Source organism: Lolium rigidum, chromosome 6 (genome assembly GCF_022539505.1).
Source record: "Lolium rigidum isolate FL_2022 chromosome 6, APGP_CSIRO_Lrig_0.1, whole genome shotgun sequence".
Lineage (NCBI taxonomy): Eukaryota > Viridiplantae > Streptophyta > Magnoliopsida > Poales > Poaceae > Lolium > Lolium rigidum.
The window spans coordinates 75,240,616-75,243,993 of NC_061513.1; positions in this window are offsets into that span (position 1 = coordinate 75,240,616).

Sequence of the window (3,378 nt, forward strand, 5' to 3'; positions counted from 1 at the left end):
TTATACAAGATATAACCCGATCTAATAAAAACATGCTCTATATATAACGACTAGCTAGCAAACCGTAGATTAACACCAATTAAAATATACATGGCCTATATCGATCATGTTGTATAACATATCCCCGAGATTCATTAATTAATTATATAATTATCGTGATAAATTATTTAACTTGAATTTTGACAAGTTCTCTCGAATGAAAACACATTTGATTAAGTTGCCTCATAATATATATATAATTAGTGTGCATGCATGGCCTACAATGCATTCGTGCATATATTTTAATGTATATATGAACATATATATTCTTGGGGATTTCAATCTCGATCTCTCTCTCTCGATCATCTATATATCGTTGGTGGCCCAAAAAACACACATATATACGCATGCACTTTATGCGTAAAGGCGCGCGCGAGTGCCTCTAATAATGTGTGTGCGCACTCGATCGATGATCCCTAAACCTTAAACAACCCCTAAAACCTTAAATCCCTAATCCCTAAACCCTAAACACCCTAAACACTAAACCCTAAACCCTAAACCCTAACCCTAACCCTAACCCTAACCCCAACCCTAACCCTAACCCCTAACCCTAACCCTAACCCTAAACCTTAGCTAACCCTAAACCCTAAACCCTAGACCCTAAACCCTAACCCTAACCCTAACCCTAACCCTAAACCCTAGCTAACCCTAAAACCCTAATTAAACCCTATGTATAGGCCAACGACACTTAATTGTGCATCGAAGCGAGGCCGAGGGGTGCCTCGCGGTCCTCTAATTAAATTAAATGTGCCATGCATTAACCCTAAACCATATATATGTAACTAACCCTAGCTAGCTAATCAACCCTACTTAATTAAAACACATAACCCTAAACTATACTAGCTAGCTATAACCCGATCTAATAAAAACATGCTCTATATGTAGCAGCTAGCTAGCAAACTGTAGATTAACACCAATTAAAATATACATAGCCTATATCGATCATGTTGTATAACATATCCCTGAGATTCATTAATTAATTATATAATTATCGTGATAAATTAATTAACTTGAATTTTGACAAGTTCTCTCGAATGAAAACACATTTGATTAAGTTGCCTCATAATATATATATAATTAGTGTGCATGCATGGCCTACAATGCATTCGTGCATATATTTTATTGTATATTTGAACATATTCTTGGGGATTTCAATCTCTCTCTCGATCATCTATATATCGTTGGTGGCCCAAAAAACACACATATATACGCATGCACTTTATGCGTAAATGCGCGGGTGCCTCGATCTAATAATGTGTGTGCGCACTCGATCGATGATCCCTAAAACCCTAAACAACCCTAAAACCCTAAATCCCTAATCCCTAAACCCTAAACCCTAAACACCCTAAACACTAAACCCTATACCCTATACCCTATACCCTAAACCCTAACCCTAACCCTAACCCTCTGCCCTAGCTAACCCTAAACCCTAATTAAACCCTATGTATAGGCCAACGACACTTAATTGTGCATCGAGCAGCCCGGGGGTGCCTCGCGGTCCTCTAATTAAATTAATTAAATGCGCCATGCATTAACCCTAAACCATATATGTGTAACTAACCCTAGCTAATCAACCCTACTTAATTAAAACACATAACCCTAAACTATACTAGATATAACCCGATCTAATAAAAACATGCTCTATATATAACAGCTAGCTAGCAAACCGTAGATTAACACCAATTAAAATATACATGGCCTATATCGATCATGTTGTATAACATATCCCCGAGATTCATTAATTAATTATATAATTATCGTGATAAATTATTTAACTTGAATTTTGACGAGTTCTCTCGAATGAAAACACATTTGATTAAGTTGCCTCATAATATATATATAATTAGTGTGCATGCATGGCCTACAATGCATTCGTGCATATATTTTAATGTATATATGAACATATATATTCTTGGGGATTTCAATCTCGATCTCTCTCTCTCGATCATCTATATATCGTTGGTGGCCCAAAAAACACACATATATACGCATGCACTTTATGCGTAAAGGCGCGCGCGGGTGCCTCTAATAATGTGTGTGCGCACTCAATCGATGATCCCTAAACCTTAAACAACCCCTAAAACCTTAAATCCCTAATCCCTAAACCCTAAACACCCTAAACCCTAAACCCTAAACCCTAACCCTAACCCTAACCCTAACCCCAACCCTAACCCCTAACCCTAACCCTAACCCTAACCCTAAACCTTAGCTAACCCTAAACCCTAAACCCTAGACCCTAAACCCTAACCCTAACCCTAACCCTAAACCCTAGCTAACCCTAAAACCCTAATTAAACCCTATGTATAGGCCAACGACACTTAATTGTGCATTGAGCAGGCCAGGGGTGCCTCGCGGTCCTCTAATTAAATTAAATGTGCCATGCATTAACCCTAAACCATATATATGTAACTAACCCTAGCTAGCTAATCAACCCTACTTAATTAAAACACATAACCCTAAACTATACTAGCTAGCTATAACCCGATCTAATAAAAACATGCTCTATATATGTAGCAGCTAGCTAGCAAACCGTAGATTAACACCAATTAAAATATACATGGCCTACATCGATCATGTTGTACGTATAACATATCCCTGAGATTCATTAATTAATTATATAATTATCGTGATAAATTAATTAACTTGAATTTTGACAAGCAGTTCTCTCGAATGAAAACACATTTGATTAAGTTGCCTCATAATATATATATAATTAGTGTGCATGCATGGCCTACAATGCATTCGTGCATATATTTTAATGTATATTTGAACATATATATTCTCTTGGGGATTTCAATCTCGATCTCTCTCTCTCGATCATCTATATATCGTTATTGGTGGCCCAAAAAACACACATATATACGCATGCACTTTATGCGTAATTAAAGGCGCGCGCGGGTGCCTCTAATAATGTGTGTGCGCACTCGATCGATGATCCCTAAACCTTAAACAACCCCTAAAACCTTAAATCCCTAATCCCAAATAATCCCTAATCCATAATCCCTAAACCCTAAACACTCTAAACACACTAAACCCTAAACCCTAAACCCTAGCCCTTACCCTAACCCTAACCCTAACCCTAACCCTAAACCCTAGCTAACCCTAAACCCTAAACCCTAGACCCGGCCTAAACCCTAACCCTAACCCTAAACCCTAGCTAACCCTAAAACCCTAATTAAACCCTATGTATAGGCCAACGACACTTAATTGTGCATCGAGCAGGCCAGGGGGTGCCTCGCGGTCCTCTAATTAAATTAAATGTGCCATGCGCGCATTAACCCTAAACCATATATATGTAACTAACCCTAGATAATCAACCCTACTTAATTAAAACACATA